The following is a 13030-nucleotide window of genomic DNA, read 5'->3' on the forward strand; positions in this document are numbered from 1 at the left end:
TTGTAGGAGTTTTGACTTAGCTCTGGTCACACAACCTTTGGAGGCATCTCTGCACATACTTGAGAGCCAGTCAATATATATATAGTTTGTTCAGTCAAATATCTCAGTGTCTCTTCTCCTAAGTGACACAGGCTGTACATGTAAATGACAACTTCTAGACCAAGTTGGGATGGCCTAGCCTTTTGGGATGGGAAACAGTGTGGCTGAGTTAAGCATAGCTCAGTCTTTAACTATGCTGACCAAATGGCTGTAATAAAGTTATTATTATTTCTCCAATCTCAAACTTGTCTTCTACTTAGGCCTTTAAATTTCCAACAGGGTTTGAATTTAATGTGAGCTCATAACTTTAACAGTTTGCCCATAAATAGGTTTGACAGCTTCTTCCAACAAAAGAGAGATAGCCACAATGTTTCTGAGACAGCCTGGCTATCTTTGGCTCACAGGGTCCCTATTCTTATTGAAACAGGCTACAGGCTTATTCCAGGAACCAAGATGCTAGGTCTGCTGATGTCTGGTAATCCTAAAACAGGTGGGCTACAGTTGTCTTCTTGGTGTTTGCCTGTCCACAAAAAAAGTGCAGACTCTAGTAGTTTTTCTTTTAACATATCATACAGTGGTTTCACCAGAGAAGCAAGGTTTAAAATCCATATTTGACAGTGGCCTGTTACAGACAGCCAAAATAAAGCTGCTTCAAGTCACAGTGGAGGTATGGTGTTTCAATGATGCATGCGTCCTAAGAGTCCAGAAGCCACACCAAAGCCACGCTCCAGTCCTTAGGGCTGGAGCGTGGCTTTGGTGCGACTTCTGGACTCTTAGGACGCATGCATCATTGAAACATCATACCTCCACTGTGACTCGAAGCAGCTTTATTTTGGCTGTCTGTAACAGGCCAGTATCTTGCCATCAGCTGTCTGCTAAGACTCTTGTATTCTGTTTTCTACTTTAGTCTTCTTTTTCCTCCACATCTCTCATTACCATGGCAGGAACATCCTAGGAAGCGGAATAGAAGGGGAGCTCTAGCATTGAATTCATGGCACCCTTTCCGCATCCACGCCTTCTTCCTCATCCTCATGCATCATCATTCCACATACTCTCATCTGGCCTCTCCAGTCCAATGGGACACATCATCCTCCTTCAGTGCTGCTGGGCCAGCAAACTTGCTTTTTCCTGCATCTGCTTCTCACTGTTCCTTAAACTTCTGTCTGCCAAGGCTGGGACATTCCTCAGTCCTTCTACAACTTCTTCCAGGTATGGTTACAAAACATTTAAAACTCACTCAGGATTACAATCTCCAAAACTCAAAAACACTAAATTGATGAAAAAATGTCCTTTCCCCAAAAATCAAAATCCAAACAGTCCCAAACACTCTCAAAAGTGGTTGAATTTCATAAACATCAAAAGTTTAAAAAACAAGAACTGAAAAACTCTTTAAAGTCTGGAAATGCTTTTCTTTGTTAGAAATCCTTCTCAGACTCTTTCAACTTAGCAAGATGTCTCTCTGTAATTTTATTGTTGTTGTTGTTGCTGCTGTTATCAAGTGCAGCTAAAACTTATTCTGCAATGGTAACTTCATCTCCTTTTTCATTAAGATAGCACTCTTGTTATGCTCTGGAACCCTTGTTGACACTCTAGTGCCTCCAGTGTTCACTTTCAGAGTATTGCAAGAACTCTCTCTTTTTCTCTCTCATGCTTTCTTAAAAGAAACCTTCTTTGTCCTCTCTGTAGTGCACACAGTGTCTTATCTCTGGCCTTGCCTTGAGGAACTGAAAGTATTTTTTTTCATCCTCCATGGCAAAGAATAAAGGGGGGCAGGAGAAAAAAAAAAGAAAGCCTTCGCTCTCTAGAAGGAAACTTTTCCTTCCTTTTTAAATTGCTCAATGAAAGTTTTCCCAAAAAGCTGTTAGCAATCCTGTCCCATTTATTTCCTCATTGTTTCCTGCTTTTCTCTGGGTGGGTTGGCTGTGTGCTCTGTATTATATTTCAGGATTTCTCTCTCAGGATTCCTCTCTCAGGCCTCCATGCATACATCCTTCCTCAGCCTGGATTTCCACAATCCAAAGGCTTCTTGTGAGTCTCTTTCCTTTTACAAACGTGCTTGGTTCTTTCATGTGTTTTGCATAACTTTGCAAACCCGTCTTTACTCTTTAAATGTGGTTGTTCTACTGCTCTCACAACCAAATTTCAAGCTTGTCCTGCTTTGTTACTCCAGGTTCTCTGTTACGTTAGGACAGCAAAACTCATCTGTTTTCTAACTCAATCTGTGGAAGTTTGTTGTTTGTACATTGTATGTATTATAATGTATAGCACTGTGTAAATTTACAGTGCTTTATAAATAAAGGTTAATAATAATAATAGTTCCTTTAAACTCACACAGATTGGGATTATATTTTTCTTTAACAGGAGTGTTTTCCACACAAACTGGTATTTCATTAATGTGATTTTTCTTCTTATATGATATACAGTCCATTTGGGTGCTTTTAAATTACTCTAACACCCATCTTTCATTTTTCATTTTAAACACTCCAGGCTTTTAATCTTTCTTCTGCCCATGCTCCTGTGTTTATCTTCTGTTTGCTCCTTTTTAAATTTTAGACACAGTCCTCAGAGCAAACGGACATAGGCTTTTTCAAATTTCATCACAAATTTCTAGTTTCAGGCAAAGTCTGTTTCAAAGGTACTGGGCATCTAGGAGCATTTTAGAACTTAGGGGCTATTCAGTGTATTGCATAAACTTTAATCTCTTCCAATAGGTTGACAGAAGGGGTCTTATTTTACAATTAAAACTCTTAGCATTTTATTACTCAGTCTCTGTTTTTTCCTTCAGGTTCTCATTCACTGGGCCATAGATCACAAAACTCAAGAACCCTCTCTGTTGTTTTGTTTTTGAATCTTCCTCTTGCCTTAGGCAAACTTGCATCACTGTTGCCAGTCTCCTTCACAATTGGTCTCCATGTCTTTAGCACATGAAGAATCACAGAATTGTAGATTTTTCTTGTGTAGTTTGTATTTTAACTACCATGCAACATTGTTCTTAACCATGGCAGATTTTCTTTTACAACATTGTACCATGCAATAATGTAGTAGCATTGATCTGGATTGGTACTTTGCTGTAAAGGCTAACACTTTCTTTATAAGTTTTAGGTCCAAGGACACAATAGCTGGCCAGGGGGAATCTAAAGGGAAAAGTGGCCACTCTAACATACAAAAGGTTTGCTTGTTTGTTTCAACTTCCATGCTTTTCGGTGCCTGCCGAAATGTGTTTTTTCTCCAAAGTTTGCTAGCATACAATCCAAAGATGTCTTGCCTCCAGTTTTTGATTTTCCATTAACCCTTGCAGACCAGGTGTTGAGGCACCCTCCCTAGTCTTCTGAACAGCTGTTTTTATTAGCTCAATGGCACTTTGCCTTTTGAACTTTTTCCTCCCATTGCAGACTAGATTTAGTCTGTCTTATTGCAGACTAGGTCTTGGGTGGGGATACCCACCCTCACTAGCCCGTCTTAACAGCTGTTTTTCTGAGCTCCTGTTGCAGGCTAGGTCTTGGGTGAGTACCCTCACCAGCCTGTCTTATTAGTTTTCTTTTTCTTTTTTTTCCCCTTTTCCCCCCCTTTTTTTAACATACAATCCAAGAGGGACAGTCCCTTTGACTTCCCTGATCCCATTGTGGTAACTAGGGTCTTGGATCACCCTCACCTAGACCGACTTTAACTGCAGTTTCCCTTAGGTTACAACCTATCTTTATATCCATTGCGGTAACTAGGGTCTCGGATCACCCTCACCTAGACCGACTTTTATAGCCTAGACTTTCCTTTCCTTTTCTTTATTCCCAACCGCAGTACATAAATCACCATTCACACAAGGGTTGACAGGGAATTTGTGGTTACTTAAGGAAAATGGGGGAAGTAACCACTTGAACACTCAGACTGGTAGCCTGTGCCCCCAGACGATCACGGCAAGTGGCAGAAACCGTACCAGCCTCATAGGTCATGCACACTGCACACAAAAGCCTCCCACATTTGATTAACACATTTCTCTTGTTTTCATACTTGCCTCCTCCTCCTCCGGTGCACCGGTCGTCCCACAGCAGTTATCCTAGCCACCTGGTTCGGCACCTAACACTGGGACAGCCACGTCGGACGGCGCGACGACTGCCAACGGTCATCAGTAGGGGCCCCTCTCGTCGCACAGAAGTCCCGTCGTCCGCCGGGGTCGTGTCAGAGTGGCAGGGCTAATGCCCTCTTCCCTGACTCCGTCCTCCAAAACGGCGGGGGGGGGGGATCCCAGACCAGCCCCCAGAAAATGTAGCGGGTGACCCCAAACCCACAAACCCGAAGGCCCGTGGCCTGCCAGAGGACAAGCAGAGTCAACGAGACCGAACTGGCTAGAATAAAAATGCTTTATTTTCTGCACAGGGCAGCAGCACACCAAAGTAGGCGTCACCAAGGCTGCAGCACTGATGGCTTCTTGTCACCCCCCTTTTATGCCCTTCGCAGAGGGCTGTTTTCTAAACAACAAGCGATTGGTTGCGTTCACTGTTCACTCAACGGTCCTGTATTTTCTTCTTGGCATTACATCTGCTTGGAGCCTGGAATGTACAGAGATACTTAGCTAGACTGATCCTGTTCTCTTCCAAGGCCACTGCTAAGACACAGGCCATTGTATTCGGAGTTCTCTACAGAAAGGAGGGGGTGATAAGTGAGTACGTGCCGCAGTAAAAAAGGGTAGGGGGCCATTCGCCCATCTGCACTTTACTCTGTAGCTCATTCTATCAGTCTACTGTAACCACTGATTCTTTTGCAAAGCCATGTACAGCAGCAGAAAGCATTATTATGTCCCTCTCAATAGTAACTCCTGGTAGTAAATAGTCCAGGGGACTGAGGGGGGTTTCCTTTCCCAAAGTGGGGTGGAAATAACTGGTTCCCATGGGACTGTAGGCCCCATGACCTTTGAGCAAATCTGTGGGAGATGCTGCCTCAAAGAGCATTGGAGGAGCCTCTGACTGGATGGCCATCTCTTCAGAGGACTTGGAGGGCAGAATGGGGCTGACTGTTTGGCCCTTGGGGCTCCCTTCCAGCCCTAGGAGCCTATGAAGCCTACCTTACAAGGCTGTTGTGGGAGTTAATCACAAGACAATTACTACACAAGAATGGCCACCTTTCAGCAGTTTAAAATAAAAAATATCCATACAATACAATAAAAACATGTTTCATGATCTCCCAAACCCTAAACCTAACACTCCCATCCAAAATAAAATACTATTAAATTACTGGACAGTTATTTAAACAGTTAATAAAAACAGAGATAGTAGTCAAAGCCTGATGTTTGTGAAGAAAAATAAGAATAAGGCTTGTATTAAAACTCTCCTCCCCATTTCTGATTCCTTTTAAAACCCATGTTCCCCAGAAGGAGCAGAGCTTTGTAATAAGAAAACCCTCTCAGAAAAGAGACACAAAAGGCACACAAAGAGACACACTTCCTTCCTTTTGGCCCAAGGAGCCTGGCCTCCTTCTGACTCTGGAGCCTCAGGAGAGAAAGAGAAGCCTCTGTTCAACTGGGGCCTCAGAGAAGGTTCCGGAACAATATTCCCCACAGTCACAAGCAAGAATGGGGTGGTGGACCTATTAGAATGGTCCACCCTCGAAGGCTGATGGAACCCATAAGGTTCCAGGAAGCTCTAGAGGGGTATATGGTTGGATGTGACAGCGATTCTGTTGATGCCCTGACAAACATCTGGGACACTGATCTCTCCAGGGCTATACACAGTATCACTCCCAAGTGCCCTCTCAGGCCTGCTTCCAAAAAGAAGCCCTGGTATACGGAAGATCTTCGGGCAAGGAAGCGAGCTCTGCGATGACTAGAGCGTAAATGGCGGAGACACCAGCGCTTAGCCGACAAGGCACTCCTAGCTTCCCTCTTGAAGGACTACGGAGTGGCGATAGACACAGCAAAGAACTCGTTCTATGCTGCATGTATCGCGTCTGCGGAGTCACGTCCAGCAGATCTGTTCAGGGTAGTGAGGTAACTTACGCAGCTTCCCTCCTCCCTGAACCCTATTTTGGAACCATCCAAGGCCTGCTGTGACCAATTTAATAACTTATTCGCGGATAAAACCTCTCGGATGAGGGCTGATCTCGACGCCATTGTTGGGTCAGAAACCAGTGTAGAGGTCTCCAGAGCTTCCATGGACTCAATTAGACTGGATCACTTTGAGTCTGTAAGTACCGAGGATGTGGACAAGATCCTTAGAAGTGTTAGGAGGACGACCTGCTCTCTCAATCCCTGTCCCTCATGGCTAGCGGCTCAGGGGGGATCGGTGGTAACCACTTTGTTGCGCCGAATAATAAATACATCATTCAGGGATGGGTAATTTCAATCCAATTGGAAAACGGCTATTGTAAAACCATTATTAAAGAAGCCCTCCCTTGCCCCTCTGATGCATAGTAATTATTGGCCGGTAACGCTACTGCCATTTTTAGGGAAGGTGATCGAGAGGGCGGTTGCCATCCAGCTTCAATCGATCTTGGATGATACTGATTTTCTGGACCCATTTCAAACCGGCTTCCGGGAGGGCTACAGGGTGGAGACTGCCATGGTCGCCTTGGTCGATGATCTCCGTCTGGGCATGGACAGAGGTAGCGTGTCCCTGTTAGTGCTCTTAGACATCTCAATGGCTTTCGATACCATTGACCATGGTATCCTTCTGGGACGCCTGAGAGAGCTGGGAATCGGGGGCACTGTGCTCCAGTGGTTCCGTTCCTACCTCTCGGGTCGGTCCCAGGTGGTGCAGCTGGGGGACGTGTGCTCCGATAGGAGGGCAATTACATCTGGTGTCCCTCAGGGAGCCATTCTGTCCCCCATGCTATTTAACATTTACATGGAATTGCTGGGAGAGATCATCCGGAGACACGGGGCGCGGTGTTATCAGTACGCTGATGACACCCAAATAGTCTAATCTGTGCCTCCGACTGTTGCAGTGACCAGGGATGGCATCTCTCCTCTGGATGCCTGTCTGGAGTCGGTAATGGGCTGGATGAGGGAAAACAGACTCAGTTTGAATCCAAAGAAAACGGAAGTGCTCGTGATAGGCTCGCCTGGCCCGGGAATGGTTGTTTTTCCACCTCTCCTGAACAGGATCACACTCCCCGTGAAGGACTCAGTTCGCAATCTGGGGGTGCTTCTGGACTCGTCGCTCCATCTTACATCTCAGGTAGATGCGACAGTCAGGAGCACTTGTTATCAGCTTAGGCTGATACGCCAGTTGTGACCCTACCTGGGCCGGGGGGACCTTGAAACAGTGGTACATGCTCTGGTAACCTCTCGGTTGGATTTCTGTAATGCACTCTACATGGGGCAACCCTTGTACCATACTCGGAAGCTTCAATTGGTTCAAAACATGGCAGCGAAACTGGTCACTGGCTCTTCCAGGACCAGTCACATAACACCTATTCTGAAAGATCTCCATTGGCTGCCTATTCGCTTCCGGGCACAATACAAGGTGTTGGTTATTACCTATAAAGCCCTATATGGCTTGGGCCCAGGGTACTTGGAGGACCGCCTCTCCCCATACATTCCGCCGCGCACACTCAGATCTGCTGGGAAGCAATTGTTACAAGTCCCAGAGGTAAGATATTCTACCACCACTCAGAGGGCCTTCTCTACCTCGGCCCCCAATCTCTGGAACTCGCTTCCGGACGAGCTCCACTCGGCCACCTCCCTGGACCAGTTTAAAAAGGGGCTTAAAACTTTTCTGTTCCAGCAGGCCTACCCCTAACATTCCAATGTAACCCCCTTCTCTCTCCTCATTGTTTTTGTAAATCTGTGCTAGTTGGATAATTCTTACCTGTATTTAATAGTTCTTATATTTTGTAATTGTTGTATTTTTAATTTTATTGTTTATTGATTGTATTGTGCTTCTCACTGCTGTAACCCGCCTTGATCCCAGGAAAGGCAGGCTAAAAATAAAGTTTTTATTATTATTATTCTGAATTTTTATCCTGTCCTCTGGAGTATTAGCTATTTCTCCTAATTTGGTTTCATCTGCAAATTTGATAAGTATGCCCTCAATTCTGTCATCCAAGTCATTGATAAAGATGTTGAATAGCACTGGGCCCTGGACAGAACCCCACTGGTCACTTCGCTCCAGGATGAAAAGGAGCCATTGTTCAATATCCTTTGGGTTTGGCCAGTCAACCAATTAAAAATCCATGTAACAGTTAACTTGTCTAGTTTGTTTCATGTTTTTGCTTTGTATACTGTTTAATATGGTTAACTGCTATTAAGGGACATATCTATTAGATTCTATGATATGGGGTGCCCTATAAAACTTTTAATAAATGAGCATGTATTGCAATCCTATATATACATATTATCAGACATAACTCCAGATAATGTTAGTCTTTTGGATGCCAGAAAGTTCCTCTCATTCTTCAGAGCAAGAAGCAACACTTCAGCTGCCTTCTAGAAGATAAAGAAAAAAGGCTTCCAAAAGAACTAAAGCCTTGGGCAAGTCACACTCTCTCAGCCTCAGAGGATGGCCATGGGAAACCCACTCTGAAGGAACCTGCCTAGAAAACCCCTTCAGAGACTCCCATAAGGTCACCATAAAACCTGGAAACAACTGGAAGGCAGACACCAAGAACAACATTGGGAAATAGGTGCAAGCCTTGCCTTGGGAAAGTGTAATGACTGGGCTCCAGTCAATGGAGGTCTTCTTCAGGCAGTAAAGGGAGGTTTATGCAAACGCAGAATGACAACACTGCTACGGAAGGCTTTCTTGACCAATCAGAGAGCAAGATGAAGGTTCTTCTGGAAGCTTCCATGAGAAGGAGATATAAGGCCTGAGAGACCAAGAGACAGTTGGGGGAATTGTGTCGGTTGGAGATCGAGAGAGAGAGTTAAAGAGTGGATCTTGGAAGTTGGTCTCAGAATTGGACACTTAGGTTTATTTATTATTTTAATAGCTTGTATGAATTGAATATTATATACTTACAAATATTGTACCTGCAAGATTCTTAATATCTTGTATTACTTACATTTTACTTATATTTCGTTATCTATAATAAATACCTCCTTGGAGTATCTACTACTTGACACTCCTTTTACACGTGTTTTGGATCGGTTGATGCTTTGGAAGATCAGTAAAGAAGGAGAAATAAGGTTCCTTAACTGGTCCCAGTGTAGGTTAAGGGAAACCCTTTTATAATTCACTGGATGAATGCAGCATGATTTAAGGAGTTTAAGGGTCTGCTGGGCTAAGAGCCATAATGTCTAAATGTCTAATTAACAATAGCCTTTTGGCTGAAAAGAGAGGTATAAAATAATAATAATAATAATAATAATAATAATAATAATTATTACAGGGCCGCAGTTTGGCTGCTTGGACCACCGGAGATCATCACAGTGAGTCAGTTGGAAAAGCCCATCTCACTCCAGAAAATAAAGGTACTTGAGGAGTTTGCACTCTATGTCTTTCTGTAATAATAGCTACAAAACTGATAATAGCATTTGGGACATTTAGTCTTTTAAAAACAAATATGGCAGATTTAAATGCTGCTTTAAAACCTCTTTCCATCTGCCAGCTTTGTGCTGGTTTTGGGGGGAAATGAGAAAGTGTTGGGAGGGAGGGACTGCCAACAGAATTAGGAGATGCATTGCAGGCTGTGGACAGTTTGCGGCCAAGAAAGGTCCAAAACACACGGCAGCAATAGTCCATTTTGAGAGCGCTTTCACTGCCCTGGCCCAGTGCTAGGGAATCCTGGGAACTGGAGTTTATTGTGGCAGCAGAGCTCTATGACAGAGAAGGCTCAATGTCTCAGAAAATTACATTTCCCAGAATTCCCTAGCACTGAGCCAGGGCAGTTAAAGCAGATTTGATTTTTGCTGCAGTGTGTTTTGGACTTAGGTGACCCTTTGCAAGTCACACTCTCTCAGCCTCAGAAGATGGCAATGGCAACCCCTCTCTGAAGAAACTTGCCAAGGAAACCCCATGATAAGATTGCCTTAGGGTTGCCATAAGTTGGAACAGAAAAAAGTCTGCAATTATTTCACAGGTTGTACATGGGAACGGGTGACAGTGTGGTGCAGTGGTTTGAGTGTTGGGTTACAACTCTGGAGGCCAGGGTCCAGTGCCCCACTCCTCCATGAAACCAGCTGGGTCCCTTGGGCAAGAAGTCACACTCTCTCTGCCTCAGGGAAGGCAATGGCAAACCTCCTCTGAACAACTCTTGCCAAGAAAACCCCAGGAGAGGTTCCCCAGAAGTAGACAATGACTTGGAGGCACACCACAAAAACTACAAAGCCTCAAGAAAGAGACAGTGTGGTTTATTTAGTTCAGGGGTAGGCAACCTTTTTGAGCCGGGGGCCGGGTTGCTGTTCCTCAGACAACTGGGGGGCCGAAGCCAAAAAATAAATAATTAAAAAAATTTTAAAAAATTAAATAAATAAATAAACCGGGACAAATATTGGACAACATTTTCAAATGGTGGACCCTTTTTTAAAAAAAAGTGGAGGGTACGCAAGGAAATTTGCTCATTTTTAAAAAAATGTTGATATAAATGCATGTTTCTGAGGCGTCTATAGACAATTGCCCCCCTTGCCCCTGTGCGCGAGGCTAAAGGCCCCGGTGGCAATCGGTGGCAGGACCGGGCTGGGGCCGGTCCCAAGGCCTTGCTGGGCTGCATTTGGCCCACGGGCTGCAGGTTGCCTGCCCCTGATTTAGTTGCTGGAGCATTGGACTATGACCCTGGAAACCAGGGTTCAAATGCCCTCTTGGCCACAGAAACCCACTGAGTGACCTTAGGCAAGAAGTCACACTCTCTCTCTCCCTGAAGGCCTCAAACTGACAACTGCCAAGTTGTGTAGAAGAGGTAGCCATCTTGGGTTCTGGTGGCCATTTTGTGCTGCTTGTGACTGTGGGGAATAATGTTCCGGAACCTTCTCTGAGGCCTCAGTTGAACAGAGGCTTCTCTTTCTCTCCTGAGGCTCCAGAAAGAGAAGGAGGCCAGGCTCCTTGCGCCAAAAGGAAGAAAGTGTGTCCCTTTGTGTGTCTTTTTTGAGAGGGTTTTCTTAGCTCTGCTCCTTCTGGGGAACATGGGTTTTAAAAACGATCAGAAATAGGATGATAGTTTTAATACAAGCCTTGTTCTTCACAGACATTGGGCTTTGGCTTCTAAGAAGAGACTTGTTCCCCAAACAAGGCAAAAAGTAGCTCCTTTGGTAGGTTTTAAAAGTCTCTCCAGTTTCAATATTGAGAGATTTTCAGGGAAGAAGGAAGGAGCCAGACCAGACCATCCCATATGACCAAGAATGTAATATACAAAGATGCAAACAAATAACAACAAGAAGAAAAAAGACTAGACTGAAAAACAAACTGCTTATATTTTTAAAAAGCAGAACTATTTTTAACAGGATAATAAGTCAATTTGGGTGCCTCTATCCTTTTACAACCGACAGGCTGTATCTGCACTACAGAAATAATCCAGTTCGAAACCGCTTTAACTCTCCTGGCTCCATGCTATGGAATCCTGGGATTTGTAGTTTGTTGTGGCATGAGAGCTCTCTGGCAGAGAGGGCTAAGTGTCCCAAAGGTAAAATCCCAGGATTCCATAGCTCTGAGTGGTTAAAGTGGTGTCAAAGTGCCTTATTTCTATAGTACGGATGCAGCCTTCTTGGGAAAGGGGCTGATGCTGGGGAAAAGAGGAGGAATGCAGAAGGAAAGGAAGATGGACGGACGGACGGACAGAGGGCCACCTGCAGCTGGACTGGCCTCCCTGAGCGGTCAAGACCTGAGCTGGGTTGTGGACGATGGGCTCTCTTAATATTAATATCAATATCTTTCACTATTGATTGTAATTAAGGAGGGGATCAGGTTCCTCCTTTCAATAGCATCAGGGAAATGTTTAGATGTGGTTAAGGTTTGGAAATCCTGTTTGGGGTCCCTTCTGACTTTGGGGCCCTTTCATCCTCTATTTTGGTTTCCCTGAATGCCTCAAACTGAAAACTGCCAAGCGCTGAGTCAGAGGCAGTCATTTTGTGCTGCTTGTGACTGTGGGGAATAATGTTCCGGAACCTTCTCTGAGGCCTCATCAGTTGAACAGAACTCTGACCTTCCATTTTGGGGCAAAGGAAGGAAGGAAGGAAGGTGGAAGGAAGGAAGGGGGCTGTGGGGGTCTGAGGAAGGGGAGGCAGGGGACTCAGGGCCAGTGGGGAGGCTGGGCTTTGGGGGCTGGGAGAGAGAGGTGGGAAAGAGACCCTCCCTTTGGGCCCTAGCTGGGGAGGGTCCACCGGTCCTTGCCTCCCCCTTTGGGAAAGGAGACCCCCTCAGCCCCCTGGACTCACTCCTGCCACTCATTCCTAGAATGGCTGGGACTCAGAGGAGTTTCCTAGGTATTGCCACCTTCTTCCCTCCATGGCCATTGGCACTGACCTTTTCCCCATTGCCTTCCCTCTCTCAGCCCTGTGGACCTCCTCCTCCTTTTAAGGAAGTTAAAAGAAAGAAACATAATTTCGGACATAAATAAAGATTCGACATTAACATCTGGCCAAAATAAAATTAAGAAGAACTTCCAAGTATTCTATGCTAAATTCTATAAAGAATCTCAAACGTCTAGAGCCAAAATAGAGGAGTTTTTGGAAAGAAGCTAACTTAAAGCCACTTTCAGACCAACAAAGAAATATATTAAATGGACCGATAACAACAACAGAAATCATCTAAGTAATAAGAAAATGTTTAAAAAGGGAAAACACCAGGACTGATGGCTTCACCGCCAGTTATTATAAAGTATTTGAGGGTCAATCACTCAAATTAATGATAAATGCCATCAAAGAAAACCATTATCCTGAAACATGGAAACAAGCTTTTAGCCGATAGACTCAAAAAAGTTCTTAAAGACTGGATTCATAAGGACAAATCAGGATTTCTTCCTCACAGACAACTCAGTGATAAAATAGGAAACATCTTAATTATACTTGAATATTTTGAAAGGCACAGCGAAAAAAAGCTTGCTCTTATCTTTGTTGATTTAGAAAAGGCCT

The sequence above is a fragment of the Sceloporus occidentalis genome, unplaced genomic scaffold (genome assembly GCF_023333645.1).
Source record: "Sceloporus occidentalis isolate IW3139 unplaced genomic scaffold, rSceOcc1.0.p SCAF_39, whole genome shotgun sequence".
NCBI lineage: Eukaryota > Metazoa > Chordata > Lepidosauria > Squamata > Phrynosomatidae > Sceloporus > Sceloporus occidentalis.